Here is a 27,948-nt window from a genome sequence, read left to right as displayed (position 1 = left end):
GCTGGAAATAAAACAAGAAATGCTGTATGCACTGCATGAATGTACTTGGCAAAGCATATCAAGCTCCTAAGCTGAGCCCTTTGTTTGATGATATTTAACAAATGATTCATTGTTATGATTGATAAAGGTCACAGCATACCCATCTCTAACATTGCAGCCCTCACTTAGTCTGTGAAGCTCTGTCCGTACAACACACTTTTACTACCAGAGATTTAAGTGCAGACACTCAGCGCAAGCCAGCAAAACTCCATTTTTTTTTATATATATCAGCAATATCATCTCCTTAAAAACCACAACCCCCTAGCTAACAGATAACCATCACCAAAATACCGCTGCAGTCACAATGGCTTCTCCGTACTGTGTAGCAGACGAACTGTGCATTATGCTCTACAGGCTTGCTTTCCCAGCCACGAGAGAAACTAGCGTGGCTGGATATGACTGGAGTGGGCCAAGAGTTTTTTGCAGTCCGCTTGCTCAATTTTTTTTTTCCTCAAGGAAACCAGGGCACAGGGAAGGCTAACTGGGACATGGTCAAGGCATGTGTCAGATGCAGGTGTTTGGAAACAATACTTTGGCCCCACACTTCAGATGTCACCTCTTCTATTTGTGTTTGAGGCCAGCTGTGCTCCAGACCTAATCCCATAGTACACACACTTCCACAGCATCGTGATTTCAAACTCTGCTGCCTGGCTCTTCCGAGCTGGGAGCGAGGTGAGAGAGAGATGGTGCCGGGCTCTTCCTGGATCCCAGTCAGAAAGGCCTGGCAACAAAGGGCTTAATAAAATAGCCATTTTAATGGCTATTAGAATGAGAAGAGGAATAGATAAAGCGAGCAAATCTTATGCTGGAAATCCCCTGTTAAGTGTGGCATCAGCCAGATCCAGAAGGATTTTCCCATGACACCCTTTCCAGATCGCATCTGTGGAGACAGGTTCCTCCCATTCCAGTCATCCAAGCAACAAGAGGATTTCCTGGCAAGAAAACAGCTCCGCTCCTCTCTTGTACTGCCGAACAGACAGGCTGCTCTCATGGGAAGGGCTGCAAGCCATGGGCTTTGATAGGGATAACCAGAGGCTTCTAAGAAGCCAAGAAGACAGTCTCTGAAGCTGGCCCACCACAAGATAAGGTCATGAGGAGCCAGCCCAGCACTTTTCCCTTTCATACTCAGGGGGCAGTCACCCACGCTCTGCCCGTTGCTGCTGATAGCTCCTGTGAACTGGGTGACACATGCTTCCAAGTGCACCGCAAGAAAGAGGAAGGAGGTGCCAAGGATGATGTTGACCCATGTGAGTGTGCCTGGAGCCTGTGCTACCACACAGGTCATAAGGAACAGTCAGGAGGAGAGCTGACTTCAGAGATGCTTGTTTTTCTTCACTTTGATGCCCCCTCTTTATTTGAAAATGACAATTTTCAAATTCAAGTCTCAAGCTGCAGCATATAAAACCAACGTATTGCACAGTGACTATTCATCACAGCAAATATTAAAATATGGTTAAAAACCAGCATGCTTTGACTCTTAACAAAAGTCTGATGAAAACTTGCACCTCTGCAGGATTACATTAATAACAGCTGAAAACTGAATCCCATCCCTGTGTCTGCTTGTGGGCGTAAGTGCTGCATCCACACTTTCTACTTAAGAAGAGAAGAGTAAAATTCAAATCACCCAGTCGCTTAAAAGCTGCTGGCTCCTACATTTCTCCCTTTGAAGCTGCCATTCTGAAGGGGCGTCAAAGGACGTGACTCTTTGTTGTTGTTGTGGCAGATCTAACAAATCCTGTACTTCTGAAAGGATCTAACAGCCTCGTAAGAGGCCGTAATGTATGCAAAAGGGCTGGATGGGATCAGCACATTAGCCCATCTCGCTGCAACACCTGCAGGTGAGGTAGGATGGACCGGCAGAGGGGCTGCAGACCTCTGGCAATTTCCCACTTTGATGGTCTTAAGACTGGGGTGGTCTTAAGCATGGTTGCAGGATGAAAGAGACTGTAGATATTTACATATTCTTCAGGAGACACAAGTTTGGCACAGACTGTACCAAAGGACTTGAAACAGCATTTCAGACACATTTAGGGAAGCTTCAGAGATATGGGGCTGGTTTCTTTCTCTTCTCAAGCAGAAGCCAGTTTTGGCTCCAGTTCACAGTACCTCCACAGGGACTGGAATATCAATATTCAAGGAAAGGCCAGAACCTGAATTGTTTGTTGTTGCTCTCTTTTGTCAACCAAAAGCAAACAAAAAAGCAACAATGATTTTCCACCAGTGTCTCGAGAGCTTTTATGAGCTCAGAGTTAGAAATCACACTTAGGAGCATCACTTTTTTGCCAGACAGAATTGTCAATTAGGGTTAGTCATGTCTGAGAATATATCAGTGACAACACACACCAAAATACAGCTTTTAAAAAAAAAAAAATCCCAGATTTTTCAAAATAAAACAATGCAGTAAAAAGTTGACTACATACTTCTGTGCTAGACTCACTCTAACTCTGTAAGACTCATAGCTATACTGTCTCATGGCAGGACTCTAAAAAGACGTCTCTTAATCTAAATACATCTATATGTCTGATCATGACCTGCTTGTTAACGTAAGGTGAATCATCATGTTTATAGTGATTTTAATGAGTCACTTCTGAACATGCAAGTGAAAAGCCAGTTAAGTATCTTAACAAGTTTTCTCTGAGGATTTGACACTGACCCCTGGCTTTTGCAATCCATGAAATACACCTGGAAGTAAGAGTCTGGTGATCCATGCTGCACCCAGCCTGCCAAAGTCATCAACCCCACTTTTAATGAGAGTCACACTGATTGCCTTTGCGGGGGCAAAACAAACAGGGATTTTAAAAAATGCAGAGAAAGGACAGAGGGCTACAGGCTCAGACTTGAGGTGGAATCCAAACTCGTGCCCTGACAATATTAAGCATTACCTCCCCAGGGCTGAGTAAAGCCACAAAGAACAATCAACCTGACATCAGATATTAAAAACACCTCTAAAAGGCACCTTGCTTGAAAATATATTTATAGCCCCAGCACATGGAAAATGTTTCCCTTCAATATATGTGAGAATAGAGCTGATGTCCATTAAGTTCTGCCTGAACAAAACCACACAAAACCAGCCCCATACTAAGAGATCTATTTCTTCTGAAACACAGTAGATCTTAATTTCTTTAAATTTATTCCATACATGGCTTTTGCATTACTGGAAAGTACTGGGTGCTGTCCTGTTGTCTAAGTATGGAGAGATGCTGGAGGTTGTTGTGCAATGAAATAAAGCTCAGCCAGCAAATGACAGTAGTCCCATTGCGCTCACATGGGAGCCACATCAATATAAGTAAGCTGAGGACTTCATCAGGAGAGCCTGCACTCCATTAAACACCACACGGAGGTCTGCCACTTCTCTGAAGCCAAAGATAGAAACAAACTTGAAAATACAGAATTCTTCACATATGAGAGACAGTCAAGATGGAAAAAACATGCTAAATTCTGAGTTAGAAAAACACTCCTGTTAGAATTGCTGTTATAGACATATTAAACAAGAAAGCTAGTTTTCCTCCAAACACTTCTTTTCTGCCCACCATATTTCAAATGTCCAACAAATTCCTTCTTATTTCAATCAGGTTCAGATCACCCTAAATCCATACAGCACCCTGCAACTCACTGCTGCTTCTCTGACTTCATTCTCTGCCCCCAGACAAAAAGAAAGGAGGAAGTAGGCGAGAGAGGAGATAACAAGACTTCAAGTTCTCCCTTTGAACTGTAATGCTGAGTTTAGGGCTCCCTGTGCTGTGGGAATTACCTCCAAGGGGATGTCCAAGAAGTAACCACAGTCTGGGAGTCCCAGAAAAACAAGTCCCCAGAGCTACTGGGAAGCCATGGGGCCAAAAACTGCAAGTCACACCAAGACTTTCCTGCAAATGGCAACACAACTTCAAAATAAAGCTCAGGGGATCTCCCAGCTTCTTCAAGGGAGGGAAAATACCAGCTACTGCTAGAATATGTTCCACTTCAGTATCATCTAGCCTGGTTATTTCCACACATAACAATACTTTGCTTTGATTCTTGTCATGCTGATGGGTGATGAGGTTTTTCCTACCTGGAGATACTCTCACTGGGGCACTCTTCAGTGTTTCAACCTAAGCTGCCACACAGGCCAGTAACAAATGGGACAGAGGTGGCGATAAAGCAGCACATCTAGGAGAGGGCAATATTTCTACAGCAGGAAATAAAAAGGTCCCTGATGGAAGGAATTGTATCTACAAGGAAGTAGATTTTGTTTCTGATAACCTGTGCTCTTACTTCTTCCATCCACTTCTGTATTTGTGGGGAAAACTCTTGCACCCTTGGCTTTGGCATGCTTACACTCCAACTCCCTTCACCTGCCCTCTTTTCACTTCAAGCCACCATCTCCCCTCCACGAGTTACCCCCAACCCCAGGAGGACACAGCAATCAAGGTCTGACAGTGCCACTGGAGGCAGTGGCCAGGAAACAGCGTACATGCTAATTGTGTATGTCTTTGCTGGCCCCACTACCCGCCTTCCCACTGTTTTGAAGGTGACAGGCTTCTCTGAGAGCATGATTATAACTGCTAGAAAGTACAGCTACTTTCCCACATGAGGAAGACTGCTTGGAAGCCAAACGATCAATTACTAAAGAAACTGCTTTGGAGGTGTGTCTCCACACCAGGCAAATGGTCAATGCAAGCAGGGGTGGAAATCTGTGCGTTTAATGTGCTAGATGAAAGCTGTATTAGTTGGACTGCCCCACCAAAAAGAAAAGAAAAATCACATATCATTTACACCTGAAGGAATGAAAGATAAAGAATGCACTTTGAAGAGCCTGATGCTAAAAGAGAAAAAAGAAAAAATGGGATGCTGGTAACTCAGCTAAGAGAGGATCCTCAAACAGAGTACATCAAGGGAGTAGAACCTGAAGCATACTCTATATTTGTGTCAAGTAAACAAATTTTCTGGCTTGATGTAGCGAGGCTGTGATATTACTGCACCTTCTGCATTCTGGTATCTTCTCTTCAGTGGGTGACAAATAGACTGGACTTGACAGAGAGTGTTAAAAGCGTGACCGTCTGTAACCAACGCTGCTGAACAGCTTGCTCTCTGACTCACAACACAGCATGGTCACTTTTCCTTAAAGGTAGATTACAGGAGAAAGTGAAGTAACATAACTTTTTGGTCATTTTAATTTCAAAGATGTGTAGGATACAATGGGGTGGCTGAAGTAACTAATACACATTTTACAGAGTTTTATTTGCATCAGAAGCACTTCAATCCTTGTCTTTTCAACTTTTCTTTGCTTTTCTGGCTGTTTTTTCTCTGCCAGTACAGGCAACATTGAATGCCAAAGCTCTTGCACGGTCTGAAGTTAGAGACCTTGTATGAACACATCTCAAATACGTTTTCATGGGCATTTCTTTTATCATTGCCTTAAAATCAGGTTATACTTCCCCTTTTCCACCTTTCAATCAGTTATTTTATCTGATTTTCCTTCTGAGTTAGAGCAGAATTACAGGCCACGCGCAAACACGATGCTGGGAGAAAGCAGGAGGCTGTTTAGATGTGGCGTGCCAGCCTGAAGTCTCTGAGGAATTAATCCAGGCCCAACAAAACCCAATTCAGAATCCAATGTTTCTGAAGCTGTAGGACGTTGAAGGCCTATCTTTAATGCTGAAATACCCGTATTATGCCATGCCAGAGGTGTTAACAAGAGAAAATGCTGTTATGGATCTGGATTCTTCACACTGACAAGATCCCAGCACAACTCTCCCTCAGCATCCAGGAGCAGCATGCAGAGGGTTTCACCTCAGCCCACTATCTCCTTGCGCCCTCACCTCCTCTATGGTCAATATGGTTTGCTGGTTCAAAGGTTGGGATGTTCCTTAAAACACCCCTTCAGTAAGTGCTATATGCCCATCATCAGTTCTACATTTTGGGTACGTTTGCAAAAGGATGAATCCCCCATTCTCTCGCCCAGGGCCTCTCCCCCAGAGGATTTGGGAATGCTCCCAGCCAAGATGTCCCACTAGTGAGAAGACATGTGGGGAGGCCTTCAGGACCCAAGGGAATCATTTAAACACCTTGGTGAGGTACAGGCCAATTTACAAGTAGGCCAAGGGCTGAGCCCCAGCCACAGTGCAGGGCTATGTGCGTGCTGTGTCCCTAGCGAGGCCCCCTTCAGCTCAAGGGGCCCCAGCCTGCCAGCAGTCAGACACCCCTGCCACTCCAGAAGTGTCCCAGCCCAACATCCGAGATGCCCTGCGAGGCCCCTGCCAGCCAGACTTTGTGATATTCCCCAGCTTGGGCCTTCCCTTCCCTGCAGGGAGCTCGCTTCTGGCCCGGCACCCTCAGGCAGACAGCTGGGTCAGCTCCTGCTGCATTCAAGGGCATCAAGGCTGGTACCCTTCACAATTTAATTCACAATTTAAGCTATTTTTTCCACCTACAACAGCACCTGAGCGCAATACACAAATATATGCTGGCTTATAGACCAATATAATCATCAAGAGCAGCTTTCATTGGTTCCAACATTGTTTTAAGCACTGCAAGCATCATTTCTGTCTTCCCTTTCCAGACACTGCCAGCAGTCTGGAGCTACTGTGCATTCAGCAATTAAGATAAGATGATCACTCTTTTGGAAACAGAAAAGGAGTAATGTGGGTTCCTGCTATGAAACCACAAAATCACCCTGTCATTCTCCGAATAATCACACACCATAGTGGACGCAATACTGGCCTTTGATTTTGCAGACTCAAGAAGTAGCCAAAGATACTCAACATCAATTTTCAGAAATCGTCACTTTTTCCTGTCAGTTGTGAATGTGAGGTACCTCAACAGGGCCGCAGAAGTTTCAGTGGAGGCAGGATGTAGATAAATTAACTGTACAACCTGATGTACTAAAGCAAGTCATAAGACTAAAACTTGAATTGGGGAAGTGGTGATAAACAAAGAACCCTCCACTCCCTCTTAGGCACATCCGCACAGATTCGTGACTAAATTTCAGATGTGCTAATCATGACTAATTTCAGAAGAGGCAAAGGAGGCTGCGACATGGCAACAAAAGTCATAGGACAGGCTCCACACCCCCCAGTCTCTCATTAGCCAGCCCCTTCTTCAACCCAACACACTGCAGCTTCACCCAGCATTGCCTATTGATAGACCTCAATACCACATCAGCTTGTTATGATGGACACATGCAAATCATGGACAGAAGCAGATAAAGTAAATTGAAACACTGCAGAAGAATATCATGTACAGTGCCTACCATACAGTATTGGAAAGAGCTACCAACCAAAACTACTGTGACACAATATTTCATGCACCTAGAATGCAATTATCCAAACTGGACTTTATTCAAACATAAAGTATAAAGTAAATAAAGATAATAAACTTACTATTTAGAAAAGTATCAAGGAACTCTAGTGACAGTACATGATTAGAAGTACAGGTTACATCTCACACTACAGTAGCTCAGAGGTCTTTGCATCAAGAACACTGCCAGCACACTGATGAAAGTGGTTTTTAGTCACAAGCCTCAACAACTTTTCACTGACATGCATTGTAATGCTTGCCCAGAGAAGCCAAGTTGTTTTAATACTTGAAGTACCAGCACCATGTTGTAGGATTAAGAATTTGCATCTGTGTAACAAGTCTATTACAAGAGGAAAACAATTTAAGTACAAATTCTAAAGCATCATCTTGACATAACCTATGCTAGCATCGCTGCACAAAACCCCATCCTGAGGACAATGCATTGCCTTTGCTCCAAAAAAACGTGCAGGTCAGGGCCGATGCAAAGTTTCGAGCAAGTTGTCCTGCTGACTCCAAGTTTAAAACTGTGCCCAAACCAAAGTGCTTTGGTAGTTTAGGGCATAAAAAAATCAGCTTCACTAGTCCTCAGAGTAGCCTCTGTACTTTGTTTGCTTTGTGATCTATTTTGCCACTATGGATGGATGCAAGATTCCTCATGTTACCTTCCAATTTATGCATTACAGAAACTACTATCTACATTGTATTATATATTCCAGAGGTATTAAATGAAGGCAGGAGTGTTTCTGTAGTTGTAAGGAATTAGTGAGAAGATATTTGAAATCCTATAAGCATCCTGCTGTGGAGAACTGCAAAGCCAGGCATGCACCAGCCCAGCAGCAACCCTCCCACTCTCCCACCCCAGCAACACTTGGGGAAAGAGATAACTGCTGATAGCCTGGGCCTGTTCTGCCTTCCCAGTCAGCTGTGCAAACTGTGCAGAAATCCTACTAAGAACGATGTTTTAATCTTGTTCCAATACTCTTTCTCCCAACCCCATGCAGGCAGGCAAGCCAGCCCATCTCCTGCATGCCTTTGCTAAGCCTCACAAGTCTTTTGTTGTGCTTCCGACTGTGTTGCCTGCAGCCCAGTGTTTTTCCTTTGAAGACTTGCATCAGAATCCCTCTCTCTATGGTTTTAGTGCTTCAGTGAAGGGTTTTCTTTGTCTTAAGTGTTTTTACAAATTCAAAAGTATGTTTGTGAAGAGCATCTTCCCTGCCTGCAAACCAGCATACCATGATGTGACACTCCATCCACAAGCTCTGGTGTTACTGAAGGAGGGAAAAGGTCTTCACAAGTTCTCAGAATATTTTTCTCACCTCTCTTCTTTGTTCTAAAATCTGTTTACTGAAAAAAACTTTCAGTTTTACAGTGTCAGTTATTTAGTGATACATTACCAAAAATCAAAATAATGCCTTGCATAAAATGCAGATATTTACATTAAGCAACATAGGAATTTGCAACAATTAATCTGTACCTGGAAGCATAGCAGAATAACAACCAAATTTGTACTTTAAATGTTCAGTCTGTACCTTACTGTACCAGTCTTTCGGCAGCTGGTCTTGACAGAAATGTCTTTGCATCACCCTGTGACCCAAAGCCACCCAAAACATGATGGAAACAAAGCAGCTCAATAAAAAGTTCTGAATACATCTCTCCCTCTCATGCCCTGTTTTTAAACACCATTAGGAGAAAAGGTATATGTGCAAAATGGGGTCAGGTGCCCTCACAGCTCAGAAAAGTGAGGCTGAACATCATCGAGGTCAGCGAGCACAAGAGCCAGTTTTGGTGGCATAGTCTAGGTGACGAAGTACACCTCACCTCACCGAAGCACAGCCAGGACAGAGATGGCTCTCTCGTCAATATGTTCCAGCATTTTTTGTCAACAGGATAAAGAAAAATGCCACAGAGCTACCCGAACTGCATGAGGCTTGTCTATGTGTTGGACTTTCCCTCAGAGTAACAAGCGGGTTTTTTGCCAAAGTAGTTAATCCGTAAATACCTACTTTACACTAAGCCTCTCGACCAGACCAAGAGCAAAGACAACACCCAGCTGTAAATACCACGGGAGAAACGTGCATCAACACAGTGCTCCTGGCGCTCTGTGGGACACCCAGCAGCCAGGAGAAAGGTGACCCTGCCCTGTAAGACCCCACACTCAGAACTCAGTTATAAATTGTCTGTGAATGCACTAGGCCTCCTTCACACCACCAGCGCTGCCCTGCATGGAGCTTCTGGCTGTTACAGCAGAGCAGAGGAAGGTGGAGGAGAAACGTTAGCAATCTGGGCTTAATGCAGACCCTACTTCTGCTGCAGTTACGGTAGGTGAAGCAGCTCACAGCAAATGTCTGAACTGATTTGGGATTAATATTTAAAGGCCTTTGAGAATTACGTTTCTGCTAAAGCCTCTTTTAGAATATGAAATATACTTTTATTTAAAAGTCATTTAGGAAAATGACTGGGATTTATGGATGCACAAATTTGTACAAGGCCTTGGAGGGCAGCCTCACCAAATTTGTACTGATCATTATCCCTCTCTATCAACATGCAGCAGGTGCTTTGGACTGCTCGCACAATGTTTCCTGCTCAGCAAAAGACATCTTTGTTAAGGAAGTCTTTTCCTGAGCCTAAGACAGTTGGAATACCAGCTAATAAAGTCACTGGGAGAAGTGGGACAGAAACGCAAAGGGAAACACTGACAAGGGAGCATTTTAGAACGTAGTAAACGAAAAAAAATGGGGAAAAGGTTGCAGAAGCTGACATTTTGAGCATGCATTGGAGGAGGCTGCTACATGGAGAAAGTTGTGCTGACTCCATCTGTTCACATTTGTCCAAGAGGATAACAACCAGTCAGTGCCAGTAGCAAGAGTGTGCATTAGCTGTAAGCACCCCCTAACAGCCAGCGTGGGCACAGTCACGCTTGCTCACTTACAGTCCCTACAGGGCTGTTGGCAGCTTCAGCACAAAGGCCTGAGGTTCCAGGACATTGCTCGGGCCGCCAGCCACAACACAGCTCCAGGCAATCAGGCACATTTCCCACCCATGTTACTGTTTTTCCAGGCTATCTTCATGTTGTTCCAGATATGAAGGTCAGTGCCGAGCTTCATGCCAAGCCCCTGTCCAACTCTGCAGAGCAGTGCCAGAGGTGTCACTTTGGTCTTTGATCTACCAGTCCCACCTGCTGCCTTGCCGCAGCCCTGCGGGCTATCTCGTTGGGGCCCAGCACTAGCAAGGTTAGCTCCTTGCTCCTCGCCTCTGTCACCTGTCCTTACAGGGTGAGCTGGGGCATCGTCTTCACAGAATTAAATACAAACCAGAAGTACAGCAACCATTTCCTAGTCAAAAATCCAAATACTCTTCAGGTATCATGAAGCCAGTCGTTTAATGAAAGCAGGGTGTAGGCTATGAGGTGAAGACTCCACAAAAAGGCAAGTTGCAGAGAAGTTTTTTAGTGTGAGACACAAGGCAAGCATCATGTCAGCTCCACACTCTTCTGTTCCTCTTGGCCAACTTCCCAGACAACTGCCACAGGCCAAGAACTTCAAACCAGAAAATTCTTTCCTGAACAAGTGAAAACCAGAAAGTCCCTATAAGCTGACATTTTGCACACAACAAGAATGCAGATGCAGGCCACGGAAGGTTTGGGCAAATCCAGAAAGGTATTTCTGACTTCTACCCAAGCAGGTAGAAGCCCTAGCCACGTGCAGTTCAAGGCCTCTAGCAGACGTGGGCAATCCCATGGTGCTGGCACATCACAGATGTCTCACTGCTCGTCACAGGAGACGTGAGGAGGGGAGTTACAAAGCAGAAGGCTGGTCCCCTTCCTGAAAGTCACACCAGCCCATCACTGGACCATCAAATTGCTTCAGTACAAAGGGACATAGCAGTAAGCACAGCTATGTTGTAAGCTCGTTTGAGGCAAAGTTATACCCACTTCAAAGGGAAGCCAAATTTCTGAGTATACTCCTGACCGTATGCCTCAGCTAGGGGCTGTGTTCTGCAGGCCTGGGCTTCTCCACTTCAAAGCAATGCAGTTAAAGAAGGTACTCGCATAAACAAGCCCATGTTTTTTGATACACAGTCAAGAGGAAGATGAAGAAGCAAACTAACACCCCGAACTCTGTTGCTCTGAGTCACCTGGGAGACAACAGCAAGGACCTTCAGTGCAGAACATTTAACTGAGCAACATCTAGCATATGTAACATAGGAGGGTGGTTTTCCCCATGTTTGGCACATAAATCTATATACTGTCACACCAATAAAGCATGAGAAAGCATGGTTTCAGAATAAGAAGTCTGATTGTCCCAGAGACTTTCCATCCTCTCTTCCCGTGGCCTTCCAAGCTTCATTTAAACCATATGTTTTACTACAGCTCTGAGTGCTCAACACTCTGGAAAATTGCACCAATAAATTAGGAGATTGTTTATGTCAGCTTGTACAGAAATCCTTCCTGCCAGCTACAGGAACAAGCGAGTAACGCTTTCATTTGCTGCACTGCTGCTAACCATTTCTCTAATGCATCGCTGCCTGGAGTTTGTGGACAGCTCAGACTTTGGTGGGACTGGAACTTTGCTCAACAGGTATTTACAAAACGATTTGGAAAACGCTTCAACTAACTGCAGTTCCTCTGTTTAAGCTCAGGAAGAGCTGCAAGCCCCAAGTCTGCCAACAGACCTCTATTAATATTTGGAGAATTAGCTGTTTTATTAGAGAAAAAGGCCAGGCAGTTAGAAAGAGATTTTGTGAGCTCAGACTAAAAATAGTAGTGAGCATTTATTCATCTGTAAGTCTGTTTATCTTGGATAGTTTTTCATTGATTTTACTGGGGCTCTTCCAGGTCTATAAGCTTGAAAAGCTTTTAACAAATAAAGGTTCTTCTTTGACAGATGGGCTGTTTCCAAGCTTTCAAAGCAAGAAGCTCCCTTTAACCTTTGTGGCAAGCCCATCAATAAAAGCAATGATCAAAGAGGGCAAAATTCTGCCCTTAGTAGTACAGATCTGTATAATCACATATCCCCAAAGAACACAGGCTCCCTTCCCTTAGCACACATGCCGTAATCAAATAAACAGAAAGCAGCACCCAGACTCACATGCCACGTGCACACTTAACTGTGTCCCAGCCTTTTAGGTAAGCAGCACCAGCCTGGGTTACTGTAGGCACAGAGGTGATTCGGAAGATAGTAAATCATGCAAAAGTAGGTAGCATGTCACTGGAACTGCATCTCCTTTAGCATTAGACCTAATACGTGATTGGAGATGGCATTCCTAAAGATCTGTTCCAAAGCATTAATATAATTTCTGCTATAAAACACTAAGCTTGAAGGATTCATACGTGAAATGCAAACTCTTCTGACATAAAAGGCAGCAAGAAGCATAAATCAGATAGCAACTGAAAAGGCAGGGGAGAAGGGAGAGAGTGCTGCTGTCCTGAGCAGAAATTTAGCATACTTGGACTTTCACCAGCAGAATGGGAGCACAGGGCACCGACGGCTCCCAGCTATCAAAGTTCCCATGGGACTTTCTGACGCCTTGACTAAGACTTCTAAGACCAAGACTGCTTAGTCAAATGAGTGATTATACTTTCCTGCCTTCAACTTCCCTTACAGCATCAACTATAGAAGTTATCTTCTTCCTTTTGCATCGCATGAATTTTTGCTAGCAGCTGCCAAGCTCCCCAGCACTGGTCAGTAATAATCTGTGAGTGGATTCAGTTCTTATATAGAGTATGCACGACCGTCAACGTCCTAACCAGATCCTTTGCAGTACAGGGTATGTCTTAAATGTCCTATGCACCATAAACTGATAAAGTAGCTTAACAGTGAGCTTAATGCCAAGGCTAAACCACCTTCAAAGCTTAAGAGGCTACCTCCACTTGCAATTTAAAGCAGCTTAGTGTGTCTAATCAGAAAATCTATGTCCCACAAAAGAGATACTGTCATCCCTGTTAAACAAAGAATTATTCATTGAGTGTCAATGGAAATAAACTGCGTGTTTGAAGAAAATCCATTTAAACACACTTCTCAATTACCCATTTCCAAAACTAATTGGAGTGTACTGTATTACACCATAGTACTGTATTACTGTAGTGCGAGGATGTTGCTGATCAACATCTGTCCACATGGAATCCTAACCTATTTCACATGAAAATTTCAAGTCCAGAGTTTTGAAGTAGTTATACAGTAATATAAGCACTGTTTTCTCTGAAAGAAAATTTTTTCAGAGAGCACCAAACCCCTTATTTTTGAAGATCAGTGTTCAATACCCAGCCCAGTGAAGTCAATGAAAAATACTTCATTCCCTCCAGGGAGTGAAGGATTTCACATTTCTAGCTTTTAACTTTGTAACAAGAAAAACAACTGAAAACAGACAAACAGGCTGGCTCTGAAAAAGAAATAAAATAAAAGTAATTACCCAGTAGTGTTTGCTTAAACTTAATTTGTAAAAAAAAATTCTAAAATTTTATTTTCGCAATGTTCTATGATCTCTTATAGTTGCCTTCTTCACCAAGTATCAAATACATCAAACGCATCTCCACATTGATGGCCTGTTATATAAGCAAGCACATCTTGTGCTAGCTCTGAATTACGTTCAAACTATGACTACTTGGTTAACGCTACTAAAATGAAAAGCACATAAAAACAACCATTAGATTAGACATAATATTTGTTTCTCCTCACAGAGCAAGAGAAAATGTACATAAGCAGTCATGAACTTCCACTTCACTTGTATTCTCAGTTTTTCCTTAAAATCTCATATGCTATCACAGCCTTTTTGTGGCCAAGCTAGTCTTAATGCATCAATTTTAGCATTTGAGTCCAGATCAGAAGTGCCCTTTCAAAACAAATCTCCCCAACATCCTCATTTTCAGCAGACTTCAGATGTTGAAGATGAAGTGACAGTGACTATTACTTCTCCCCACTCCCCTACGTTTTTTTTCTCCCTTCAGGGAAATCTCCCAGAAACATATTTCTTGCTGTTTGCATTGTGACTGCTTAGCGTATCAGATCCACTTGGCATTTGGAACCTGCATGCTGTGAACGGTCACTCATCACTAGTTCAAAGGGGTTTAAAATGCCATTTGGGATAATTAATTACAGGCAATAGAGATGCTATAATAATACCTATGAAAACATTTCATATCCAAAGACCCTACCTGCTGAGGCTGTTCAAGTACAGAACGTGGCTGCCATTCAGTCTTTGGTGTATTTAAACACATCATAACGATCATAAGCACACAGAGCTAATCTCATTTTTTTAAATAATAAAATGGAAAAAAAAAAATCTTGCTGTAGGCTTAGTTCTACTGAACTACATAAAGACAGCGTATATCTTTTATAGGTACAGGATTTAATACACCGCATTTTTATTGCTCAAAGTTTCAGAAATACCTTTGTTTATTCACTGCCTACTCCTCTCTACCAGATTGAATTAGGTCCACTAAAACTGTCACAGAGTTTTCTGGCAAATTATAACAGGCATTTTCATTAATATATGTATATATACCTTTTCGTATGTATGCAGGTTTAGAAATGTGACTATGCTCAGCCCCCAAGGAAAGCATAATGCAAAAGCTCAACATAACCTCAAATAAAGATCGGTGAGCTTTGATAGGCTCTGTTGCTGATTTCTGTTTGTTTTAAATGCTATCATGAAGCAAGAGTGGAATACGTTTGTCACAGTGGAAAATGGAAAAACACAGTTTATCTTTGTTTTTTGCAAATTGTTCATCTTAACATAGCTGTACTCAAAACATAACCTTTACTACAGCTTCAGCAGTAGCATATAAGCACTATTGGTATCTGTGAATAGCAAGCAATAGGAAAAGCAAGTGCGACTAAGTTATCAGCTGATACAGGTTTACAACCAGATTAAGAAACCAGCTCCTGTTTTGATATGACTGGTCAAACATTCACTTCAAACAGAAAAAAAATCCTTAAAAAAAATGACTGACCAAGTTGGAGCCTCAGTACACACATTTTCAAACCCCTTTCAGATCTGTATTCTATCCTCAGAAACATTCTAATTTAACACAACATCTGACCAAAACCAATGACATTTAGAGCTTATTCCTAACAAAATTTAAAATGGAAATAGAGGGACAGACTACCCACTTCAGCCATTCCATCCAGTTTTGCATGTTATGCTGTAAACACCCACGCACGTCAGCGCCCACAGAGCAGCTGCTTGCTCTGTACCAAAGGCCTGACTCTGCAAAGCCATGATGCAGGTGCTTGGAGGACCCCACGGGGCTACTGGAAATTTGCTGCTTCGCCATATTTCAGCAGATCTCATCCAGAGGTTGAAGGGCTCCATCCCGCCTTGATTCCAGATTGATCAACCCAAGCAAAGTCAAAATTTAGTTAAAGCAAAAGCAACGTGTACCTTTTTCTTTATGGTTGGTTCTCCTTCAGATCACTGAGAATTCAGAGTCTGGGACCTGGCCAACCTCACTCGAGAACCCTTCCCCATACCAAAATGCTTATACTACAGTTTCTTCTTGTCTTTTAAGGTCACAGGTTGCAAACAGACATAAGCAAAGGTGCACATACTCCCATATGTAAATGTTTCCTGAACATCTTGTCTTCCAGTGTGAAACCTGATTGTTTCAATTACTGCAAGCACTGCCATAAGACAATTTCTGTAAACATGTTCAATACCTCAGCATTATTTATCTAAAGTACTGAAAATAGCAATACAGGCTCTCACCTGTAAGATCCAGGACAATGAAAAGGAGAATCTTGCTCCTAAAAAATCAACTCTAGGCTGATGGCTATCAAGAATAACCACAACCAAAAGGAAAAAAAAAAAAAAAACACCTGGACATCATCTTCACCCAGAAAATGGAGTGCTCTCAGCTGGGCTAGCTCTAGGTGGTGATGACTCAGTTTTACCTGAAGGTAACAGATGAGATCAAACCTTCTGATTCTTGGCATGTAGTAGGATGGGCCTGGCAGCCCCATACAGCAGCAGATCCTTCAGCCCACTGCATGGCGGCCTCCCAGAATCCTCATCCCCAAGCCTGTCTTTGGGAAGGCCTTATCCAGCCTGGTCTACCTTCTCCTTCGCTTTTCTTGCACAGATTCAGCATCACAAATGTCTCAAGAACAGCTAAGCTCATTTTTCTTTTCATTACAGGCACCACTATAAACTTGTAAAGCTAGCACTAAAAAAAAAAAATACCTTTTGGGGTCTTTATACAGAGATAGCAGTGTAAGTCTTAAGCCGAGCAAGCTTCAGCGTACATTTCAAAACACACCATTCTCTTTGAGAAGGACTGGTTAGTGTGAAAAGGGGAGGAATAAGAGCTGAAAGCAGCGCGCAAGCAATTAAAGGCATTGTTTGGAAGAGGAAGGAATGAATGCAGGGGGGCACACTTCACTCAGCAAGTCTCAGCTGATTCCAGAGAGTGTGGCAGAGAGGTGCTGCCTTGATTTGTTAAGTGCTATAACCAATATCCCCCAAGTGTTATGGGAGACTTATAAGTGTGCTCTAACTCAGGTCTAGCTGCAATACCACCCTTGAAAACTGGTATGTGGACAAAGTTCAAATGATCGCTCTCTTCAGAATTTAACTTTTTTCTTTTTTTTTTTTTATTTTGCCAAAGGAGATAGCAAAAGTGTACCTAGGCAGATAATAGCAAGAAAGTGGGAAAAAAGTCACCCTACAGAAAGCTCTGAATGAATCCTGAGGCTTTCCTGCCATTTTTGCTTTGTCTTTCAGTTCAGAAATATTTTCGCGCTGTCCGCTTCTTCTGTTTTATGATTTCTCTGATCCCAAAACTGAGATAAAGATATCCTGGGAAAGGGAATGGAGTTTGCCACTCACGGTTGCCCCATATTACAGTGTAAAGCTCCCTCAGTAGTTTCAATTTAATTATTTGTGATTCATGGCCCAAAACATAAATCCCCACCCAATCCTTTTTTCTATGGAGGATTAAACCTTTAATGGGATGATTTCACTGATCTGGTACACCTCTCCACCAACCAAGTGAAGACAATTCCATTCCAAAGTAGGTTTTTAAACATAGGTTTAACATAGGTTTGGACAGTTCATGTTAAAAAGGTCTTTCTTTCAGGAACCCCACAATTTCTTTCTTTCTTATTTTGTGTAGATACAAACTAGCTTAAGGAAAAAGCTCATCCAAGACTATATTAAATTGGACAAAGAAAACATGGCATTGTAATAAAAATATGACTGGAAACCCAGAGACATAAATTATATACATCATTTCTCATCTGACTGGACAAGTTGTGTTAAATTCTGAGTTCCAAGTGAAAATATTTCCTTGTACCAGTGCTATATGCATTGCTCATCAATGCTTATAGTCCTCTGAGATTCCAAAATAAAAGACATCACACTAGCTACAAAGGTCACCTACTCATATGTTTTTCTGTTTTACTTTGCTGGCTTAACTGGTGATAAATGTTCATTGATTGTTCTGTATGAGATAAGCATTAAAGCTCTTGTACAGCTGTGAGATGTGTTCTACTTCTCACTTCCAGACCTCGCACCTTTAATTTCTAAGTGAGTTTACTTTTCCCTTATGTAACACACCAGGTATTTTCTGAAACGCACTCTGGATCAGTTCTGACTTGTTTCTCTTATTTCTTAATAAGAAATAAGAATCTCCCCTCTTATTTCTCAAGTGGACTAAATGCATCCATTTTCTTGATTTTGTAACACACTGAGCTCGGATGCAATCAAAGGAATACAACAGGCTAGTGGAAGAACTATGTACATAGCCTATATCTCCTAATGATTAATGATAAAATGCACATAACAGAGATACTGGGATCCAGGTTATCAAAAAGATTTTTCTACAAAAAGGAACAAAACAAGAGCTGCTCAAAAAAGAACATTTTCCCCTGGTTTTAAAATGTTGCTCTGAGAGTTGACAAAAACTCCCAAAGGAAGTAGTCAGTAATTCCACAGAGAAGGCACTTAAAAGATTTGAGTAACAAAACAACTGAAAAGTTTTAACAGGTCTCTAAGGCTGAACAATTCGTTCCCACCAGGAGATTTCTCTGTGGAAGTCCATCTTATATTACATGTGATGAAACACCCACAGAGCAAGTAATAAGTGTCTCTGAAATCAATCAAACGCAATTATTTTACTGCAGCTATTTTTTATTGTAGTTTCTACAGATTACAATATTTTATTAGTGACTATAGACTTGTTTTATACAACAATTTTGCCTCACAAAGACTTGGCCTTCTATTCTATTGTTATTTTGTGTTTTGCACTTTTACCGCGTTGCAGAATTGCAGGAGCAAGGCCCTGGAGGAAGCCATATGGTTAATCCATTTTTGCTTTCTGTATCACAGAAGATGTGTCACTAAATTCTTCTCTCTAATCTCAGCTAATCTTTTCCAGTTATTTTAATTTTAGATTTATACAGAAGAGTAGAAAGGAGAAAAGCACTTTGTTGCAAAAGGCACCGGGAAAACAATCTCTTACTGCAGCACTAACACAATGCCCATTCTTACAAAAAAAGACCTGAGGTCCACCAGGTCTGATGTGTGAGAAGCTCCCGTGTGGGGGACAGATCATGCATACAGAATGAGTAAAACAAATGATGACAACTGAGTATTTCCCCATCAGGTTTGCTCCCATTCCCTTTATTCCTCCTAAACAAAGGAAGCAAGTGTTCTCACAAAGCTTATGGATTGTGAGGAAATAGCTGATTTTCTTCATTGTACATCACTATCACCTCCAGGGACACAACTGAAATTCGTTTTCGTTCCATACATGCTTACCCTTAGGCAACACCTGTTTCTCAACTTCATCAATTTTCATGTCATTTCATAAATGGCAAAGGAACACAAAAGGAAAGAAGGTAAAACTTCTAAGGAGGTCTAACTCACTTGTTAACAAACTTGTGAAAATTGGCAATAACACATCCACCAGCTGCCTCACAGAAGACCTTTCCCAAAAGCTAAGTAACAAGCTAAGCAAAAAAACTTCGGGCTTCTCCACGCCTCTCCTCACACCTGGTTACACAGCCATTAGCCCATGCTCCATTAGTTTCTCTAGCTGATGAAGAGAACCTGAGCTGCTGCTGAGAGCCCCAGGCCCTGGCCTGGGTCTGCAGCACCCTGTATTTGATTCAGCACCTGCCTGCCCAGCTATAAATCAAGAACACCCCCAGTGTAACAGAAGAAAGGAAAATCAGATCCAGGTACTTCTGAAGAGGTCTGAAAGAGCTTTTCTTGAAGTCTCTTCTGCATAAAGCTGTTTACAGCTGGAGGTCACCTGCTGCAGACTAATTGCAGCTCTATTTCACGAGCATTAACTACTTACCAATCACTGTGCAGCAGCACCAATGAACTATAAATATTTTGGGTTGCCCTTTTAATCGCTTCTCATCACTCATCATTAGTTGCTGGCTTCACCGCAAATTTCATCATCTATCCAGGGTGATAATCACGCGCTTCTGTGCTAATGGTAAAAGATACCAAAACGGTGACAATGTTTTCTCAAACTAGGAACAAAGAATCATAACTACCTCCGTTTTTTTCCTGAAAAACTCTTTCACTCAATCCACCACAGTTTTTCTTGCATGTTCCCTTATACTATATCTAATACTCAGAGCAACTTTCTTCAGCTTTATTCAGCTGATGGCAGAGAAAACTACAAACATTGGAAAATACCTCGGCACATATCTTAAACCAGAAAACCTTCAGGCCTAACAAAAACATGCAACAATTTTTCATCATAGTACCTCTTTTATCCTTCTATCACTCCTACATAATGTTTTAAGGGGGGAAAACAGAAATGTCTTTCATATCCCTAAATGAAAATCTTTTGAAGAGCTGTATCCTCTTAGCAATATTCCATGGCCATTTTTTAAAAAACAGCCACACGGAAAGGCTGCAAACATTTAATCCAAAATGTTACATTTCTACACTTAAAGATAGACAAAGAAAGAAAGTTCTCTTGCTTTTGAAGTTATGCTACTCAGAGGAGATGAGTGCATTTATATGCCAGGTTTCTGGGCATTCACTAGGAGTTCTTCACAGAGATAGCATAAGCAAAGGTGAGAAGATACAATGGCGATCTAACAGTGCCAGTGAGCAAAACCTCTTCGGTCCAAGGTCAATGAAAATCTAGCATCACTGGGGACAGCCCAGTAATCATGTATTAACAGAAATTAACAGTCCATCAAAAGAGAGGCAATACTCTCTGGGGTTTATTGATCATAACTACACATCGACAGTCAGATCAGGTACCCGTCAAGCCCGGCACAGTTAGCTGACTGCCTAGCCATCCACTGTCAAACCTAACTTTTCCCTGAGTAATTTTTGTGCCAGAAAGGGGTGAAACCAACCTGAAACACCACAGAAAGTCTGTTCCAGGTTCCCAGCTCAGAGGATGAAAAAATTACTTTCTGTAATTAAGGCCACAGCCTCAAATAAGGTGAATAATACTTTTTTCTATCCCCTGATCTGTTCTTTCTTAGCGTACCAGCTGGTTCTGTTTTGCCCAGGAAAAAAAAAAAAGTTACTTTTTCTTTTACAGTGAATTCTAATTTAAGTCTGAGAAATGAACTTTAATATATAGACTGGGAAGCAGATAAAGATAATTGCCACTTTAGTTGCGTGTGATTAGAACAACTCAAATCGCTTACAGCTAATTCATTCTCCCAACTTCCACTCTGTTTCGCTAATCTTCTCAGAGTGTGCCATCCCATGCATAGAAAAGACCTTCATGGGGTCCTAGATGCTAAGCTAAAATCAGAATGTAATAACAAATATTTAAATACAACATCTTAAATTTATAATCCCTCTACCTTTATGTCAATTATGTCCCTACAGATGGTTTCTTCACAGCCTTCTAAACTTGTGTAATCCTTTTCCTCATACATAAATCCTTCCACTCTGTTTGTCATGTAGATGCTCTAGGACACATGCTCTACAATTTTAGTACATCTTTCTTCAAAATAGAGTGAACTAAGTTGGGCAATAAATGTCAGATGAAGACAAAATGAGTTCTGTGAAGTGACAGCATAACACTCTTAGACTTACAGCCCACTTTATGCAAGCCAACATCTTATTAAACTTTATTACTGCTGCTCACTGGTCAAGGAATTTAAATAACGTGTGTATTAATACACCTCGATCAATTTCTTCTTAAGCATGTATGAACATATTTGAAATTCTGTGAATTCAAGCCACAGACCATCCATCACATTCTCCTTTTAAGAGCTGGATGCATCATAATACAACCGTAACAGGACTGTAAAAAGCAGCAACAAAAGATGAACATTTGTGTGGATACAGAATTATTTCAACCCATAACAATAGGAACACAGTTAACTACCAATTGATTCCCCTCTGCTAAGTATAATTGTTCCCCCTCCTTACCAGTTCGCTTCAGTGAAAATGCTGCTTATGTTATGCTTTTGAACACGTTTTTGGAAGGGTAAGGAAAGGACAACTTTGGGAAATTACAAGATTTTTGTTCTGCATGACAGAATTATGACAGAGTGTGAATTTGCATAAAGTCCACTTTCCTTCAGAGGAATTTAATTTCTCTGCAGAGGTTTATACTCCTTAGGAATTCAGAGACTGGATTTGCTTGGCTTTGTGCAACACTCACCATCTGGCTTCCTGTGTCACTTCCATAGAAAAGTTTACTTTCCTGTCAATTCTGTGTATTTGAGATGGTTTTAATCTTCCTTCTGAGATCTTAGAAATGGCTCCACAGAGTCTGGCACGTAGCAGCATTTAGAGAACTTTGCTGAGTGAAAATTAGTCATTTATTGTGCTGTGTGCCAGCTGTACTTTTGCCTGTTGTGTCTGTTTTCCTAACTGCAGAGAGACCATTGAATAAAAGAACACAAGCATGAAAAACCCCTCTGTTCTTCACACACTGTGGACTGTGAGTGGGCTTGGAGACCCACCAGGATCTCATAGTTGCTTGCTTTCTACTATCTATTGAAAGGATAAGGTAAATCTTCAATACACAAAGTTGCTAAGGTGTCATTTATATTTTTGCCAGCATATCTACAAACACACACACACCGAAAAGAAAGGTAAAATTTTTAAAATGTCAGCCTCCATATGATAGCAACTACACATGCAGCTTGTAGTCCGTTCCACAGTAACGGGGAGGAAATACTTCTCCCCCATCTGACTGTTCGTTTATTCCACACTCAAATCCAGGCTGTTTCCAGCCCTGCTGAGCCACTTTCTATTCCCCTTTCCTCAGTTTTCCTTGCACACCCTCTCTATTACTAAGCTTATTCTTTACATTCTCTCTAAGCCCACTTGCAATGGGAACAACTTTTCTTACTTCACTCCGTGAATAAATCAAGAAAAGAAGAGAAAAGGGAAAAAAAAAAAAAAAGTGAAATGTGAAACAACAGGGGAGATGGTTAGAAATATGTCTATCTACAGACAAAGAGGTAGAGGCCAAGCTAGCAGCAAAGTTGCCAGGATGCTGAATGGAGCATCACTACTGGTAGGGGTAGGAAGGTGCAGCGCTGTGGGAGAGGATGAGGATCCACATCTGTGTGCTGTGTTTGGCAGACGCATTTCAGGTTCCCTCCACTGCCCTGAAAATTTTCCTCTCTCTTCCACTGACAAAAGAAAAACATCTCATGAAAAAGCAGAAAACCTGTGAAACGGTGCCCCTAAGCCCTGTTCCTAGAGCACGTGGCCACGTACCTCAGGAGGAGCGGCATGTTTGCTCACACAGAGCTCCGCAGGCTCTCCGTGGGCAGCCAACCCCCAGGTGAGAGTGGCAGCAGGAGACAGCTCTGCAAAGAGTCATGCATCTGACAGAAATCTCTAAGCATGTTGTTTAACTGACCTGGGGAAGTAGACAGCCTGCCTAAAGCTCCTGACCCCAAGTTACTCAAGGCTGCTGGCTGTATGTGCCTCTACAAGCACTTGTATATGAAACTCTCCCCTTGTGTGGGCTGAAATAAAAGATCGGCAAAGCCCCGCTGGAATGGCGGCCTCTGACTCACACCGAGCAAACACGGAGGTGGATTTGGGTGCAGCAGGTTACTGCCGTACCTGAGGCCTGAAGCTGCACTTGTTTATTTGTTTACTGATGGGCCTTAAGCTGGAGTTTGTGCTCATTGCCATGCAAATGGAAGCTGCTGGGGCGGCGTGAATCAGCTCGGCGGCTCTTCCTCCTACAGGTCTGCGCGTCATGCTGCTTACCACCCCCACCCCTGTCCTCACTGGCAGACATTGTTTTCTCCATAAACACAGAGACGCATGCTAGATGTAATGAAAATAAAGGGCATTTGACATCCGCGGTCTAACACCAGGCAGCCTGGAACACCGACACAGGGCTAGGCTGAGCCACGCGAGGTCATAACGCTCAGCCAAGCGCTCGCATTACATGCAGGACAGCAAAGTAAGTAAGTTGTAAGTACGTTGACATCAAGTAAGATGTTGAGGAAGCAAGGAGGAGCAAGTTGAGAGTCTGTGGGTGAGAATTAAGGGGCAGGCTGGCTTAGGGGATACTGTTGTGGGTGTCTATTACAGGCCACCAGATCAGGATGAGGAAGTTGACGAGGCCTTCTATAGGCAGCTGATTGTAGCCTCACAAACACAGGCCCTGATTATTGTGAGGGATTTTAACTACCCTGACATTTGCTGGAAGGCCTACTCAGCCAGCCAGGAGGTTCCTTCAGTGTATTGATGATAACTTCCTGATGCAAATGGTGGACGTGCCAACTAGGAGAGGGGCGCTGCTGGATCCTGTCCTCCCTAACCAGGAGGGGCTGGTTGAGGTGGTGGAGGCTGAGGGCAGCCTTGGTTGCAGCGACCATGAGATGGTGGAGTTTAGGATCTCATGTGGCAGGAACAGAGTACCGAGCAGAATTGCAGCCCTGGACTTCAGTAGCTATTTTCACAAGGTTAACTCACCCTACAGGATGTCAAAATAATCATCAGAAATGCATAGGAATATGAACATCCATAACAAAATCTAGTGCATACCCCAAACTGGGACCATTTCCACCACTGAGTGACAAATATAACCAGTTGATCACAGGTTATTGGGAGGCCAGTCAAAATGCAGGTGGCATATATTTAGGATACTTTTCACACAAGTTTCACAGACTTGGAAAATAAAATGCCTTTTCTGCATGTTCAGTACATAGAAGGAATTTCCTTGCTCATTTATATGAGTACCAAACAAGCATCTGTATCCCCTGAACCAATTAGTATATACACATACATGTTTAAATAAAAAATACAGTAAAGGAGAAGTCATGCAGACAGTTTAAAATCCTCCTATCCTGCCATCTGACTCACTCAGAGTGTCCTATGGATAGCTGCTCATAAACCACATTCTTTATCCATCTACCAAAAGCTACTGGTGTCTGGACAAGAACACAGTATTTGTTCATGCGGGTCTTCACTCCTAAAAGGAATTTCTATCTAATTTCTATCTAATTCAGCTTCATGATTCCGATTCCACAGAAGTCTTCTGGTGTCCCTCGTGTTCACTTTCACAAACATACCTAATACAGTTTTCACACCCTTCTCCACCTTGCTCCTAAGGAGGAAGGGAAATCAAAGCACTTAAATCCTTCTCTCACAGTGATAGCACCTTGCACTGTTCTGGCAGCTGCCCAACCATGAAGTATTTGTGTTAAATAGCATACATGAAGTAAGCACCCTACGGTAAGATCTGCCATTTTCACCAGCAGATGAAGAGCTCCTGCAGCTAACATTTCTGGCTTTGTTTCCTGCTCATAAGTTTTCCAATGTTCCTACCTGCATTTTGTCAACTCCCCTGCTACATGAAAGAGATTGTACAAGATGTGACTGATTTTCATCATGGAAGAGAAGCCTGAGTCACCTTTCTGCTCCAACCGCGCTGCCTGGGGTTTTGCAGATTGTAGAACCAGCAAGCTGTCTTCTTCAGGTCCACTGTCTGTCTAGCCCTTTCTAAAGTCTAAGTTTTAACTTTACATTTATTCTACAAATAGATTCACATGCTAGACTGTATGTTATTTATGTTCAAGAGTAACTACCTCATTCTTCCAAATTTAAAACAGCTCTTAGAGAGCTCAGGTAGCAGTTTGCTGCAAGGAGGGATAACTGAACTTCACCTTCACCCTAAACATAACACTATTTCATGAAATCTCCTTTCAAACACACCAACTTTAAACAATACGTTCATATAGGCAGGAATATATATGCATACACATCTCAAGTCTTATATTTGTGTGTGACATACATGATATACATACGCAGTGCTTAATCCACCTCTGGACCTGTTTTTCTGAAGCTCCTTTGTGTGGGGTCTTCTAGCTCTGCATTCAAATATCAAAAAAGGGGCAAGGTTTCAGAAGCTCCCTTTGCAATGGCTGTTAGCTGTGGCAGGTGAGCAACCATCAGGGACTGTAAATTGTCAGTAGAAGCAGGCAGGTGCACAGCGCTTTTGAAAAATCATGTATTTAAATAGGGGCTAGGGCAGTATTCACAGCACCTAATTTTAGGTACTTAACTTCTGTTTCCAAGTTTGGCAGCTTTCTTCTTTTCTTTTGTTACCACCAAATAGAAATAGCTCCTAAATAAGGAGGTTTAGACATTAGAAATATATAAAATTATATAGTGTGAACAACCCTCCTTCTTTTCTTCTTCCAGCTCTCCCCTCCTCCCAGAAAGTACAATGTAAGTTCTTATTAAAACCAGTGTCAGATGGATATATTTCATATACAGACACACAATTGCTGTACGTATACACACACACAGAAGGAAGGGAGCTGTCTGTAATTTGCCATTGCTTTGTTTAGTCTTGGGCACCAAAGCAATGGATAAAACAGAATTACCTTGGCACCCCAGGTACCATTGATCAGAGAAATGTGAAAGTATATCCCTGCTGGGTTGTGCGATTTCTGCATTTTGATGTCTCTTCAGCCTGTTCTCCTGAGCAAGTGGAGCAAGGAGAATACAAATGTCAACAAGTTACTGCATTTTACTTGTTCCCTTTTTTACTTAATCCCTTTTTAGTTTTGTGAGTTTCAAGTAATTGCAAGAAGATGGTGGTACTTTTGTGGCGCAAAAGTCAAAAAATGTTTTGTTTGGATTCCACTGGGAAGGCCTACGCTTCTCTGTCTATCGAGGTCCTTGTTTAACTTCCCGTCTTTACACAGGATCTGACGGCATCTGGGACACACAGAGGGATACTTCATATTTAAATTCTGGGGAGAGACAGCATCATCCTAATATCAGATATCACAGCTTTTTGGTACAATCCAGTTGCAGCTTCCTTTTCTTAACATGATATTAAGCCTTACACACAAATTAGCAAAATTATTTGATGGATATTTTTTACCTTTTTTCCCCAAAGTAATTCCTTCTTTCTTCTTTCTCCTCATGGAAAAATTGTACAGGAAATAAATAAATTCTATTGGTCTTTCTGTAGAATTTAACTGAAATTTGTATTCTTCCTACAAAAATCTGTAAAATTTCTTTCAGTTGAAACAGTGTATGCTGTTGTTTCCTTCATGTGTTTTTTAGACCTAGGTCCATGGAATGACAGTATGCTTCCGTACAAATGATATTTTTTCTTTATTAAGCTTCACATAAATCTGGCTCAGAAACAGATTTCCATGAATTTATTCTTGGGTTTAGTCATTATTTATCTTAATAGTTATGAAAAGATACCTGTCCTCTATTTGACCACAAAAGGCAGACGATAAAACAATTCAAGTGCTGTATCCCTGAGCTGAAGATAAAATGCTCAAGGAGACACTTCTATTGCTGTTTCCAACTTTTCCCTCTGCCAGAGGACCCAACAGCATTGAACCATCCTTGGGAAGGATTAAGCCAACCTGGACTGCGGTGAGCTCAGACAACTATTTCACATATCAAAGATATTTTGATTTTGATCAGCAGCTTAAATGACATCTTGGGAAATGACAATCTGTTGACCAACTACTAAAATCAGAGAAAAAAAATGGAAAAAAAAATAAAAATAAAAATCCTATGCTGTCTAAATTAATCCTTCCTATTTTTCTAAAAAGAACAAACCTTCTGGAGACAAAAACTGTCCTTTCCCAGTTCAGCCAGTTCCTTCACAGCTAATGCCAGCTGGGGACCTGACATTCAAAGAAGTGAGGAAAAAAATATCCTCACATCACCAGATATGAGGGATTTCCAGCTGAAACAACAATTTCTTCATAGATTACAGATCTTGGAAGAATAATAATGTGAATTGTATTTGTACAGCAGTTGTCTCTGAACACCTTACCACACATTCCAGCAAAAGAGTAAGCAAAAAATAGCTATCCAAGTATGATTTAAAATCTTGGACCAATCTGGGTTCCCAGAGTTTGACAAATAAGTCCATGAACAGAGAACATAAATACTAAAGCCTGGGCACTCCAAATCAGTCCTTATTCCTTGGAGCTGTGCAATAAAGACAGACCTTTAATGCCTTTAACAATATGCAATGACATTTGAAATTGAGTATCACCTTTCTATCCATTCGCTTATTACGCAGGAGGTTCTTATGGCAATAGTGCTACCTTCGCAAATGCCTAGAAAGCTCCCACATTGCTGAGAGATTAACCTTCATCAATACAGGCTTTAGGGACAGGAAATCTAGTTTTATGTATGCTTTCCTTTCTATTCTAATTAAGGGGAACGGAGAGAGAGAGA

At 41.9% G+C, this 27,948-nt stretch overlaps 1 long non-coding RNA gene across 24 annotated transcripts in view; it reads right to left on the bottom strand.

Moving 5' to 3' along the window:
- Nucleotides 1–27,948, bottom strand: part of LOC310898529 — a 194,256-nt gene that overhangs the window by 21,836 nt on the left and 144,472 nt on the right. Inside the window, exon 1 of one of the 24 annotated variants that reach the window (XR_014583379.1) lies at nucleotides 19,177–19,217. The exons of 14 other annotated variants lie outside the window; for them this stretch is intronic. This is a non-coding gene — a long non-coding RNA (uncharacterized lncRNA). Of the gene's footprint in view, nucleotides 1–15,422; nucleotides 15,448–15,693; nucleotides 15,833–16,017; nucleotides 16,150–16,202; nucleotides 16,471–19,176; nucleotides 19,218–27,948 lie in introns of those variants that run through there. 9 more of the 24 variants (XR_014583380.1, XR_014583381.1, XR_014583382.1 and 6 more) reach the window with 9 other exon arrangements.

Source organism: Anser anser (assembly GCF_964211835.1).
Source record: "Anser anser genome assembly, chromosome: 4".
Taxonomy (NCBI): Eukaryota; Metazoa; Chordata; class Aves; order Anseriformes; family Anatidae; genus Anser; species Anser anser.
The sequence above is the reverse complement of the archived record's forward strand: the minus strand, read 5'-3'. Positions and strand labels throughout refer to the sequence as shown.